Here is a 201-nt window from a genome sequence, read left to right on the forward strand (position 1 = left end):
CCATTTATGTATATATCTATGTATTTATTTCTTCATCTATTTTGTTGTTTGAATCTACACATCTTTCAGTTGTCGGGCCACAAGCGGGGCAATTTGGTTATGGAGCTTATGAATACACAGAGGTGTTTTGATTTATTCATTTATTCCTTGGTTTGTCCATTTATTTCGCCTACCTTTCTTACAGCTGTCTGGCCAAACGCG

This window comes from Littorina saxatilis, linkage group LG2 (assembly GCF_037325665.1).
Source record: "Littorina saxatilis isolate snail1 linkage group LG2, US_GU_Lsax_2.0, whole genome shotgun sequence".
NCBI classification, from domain to species: domain Eukaryota; kingdom Metazoa; phylum Mollusca; class Gastropoda; order Littorinimorpha; family Littorinidae; genus Littorina; species Littorina saxatilis.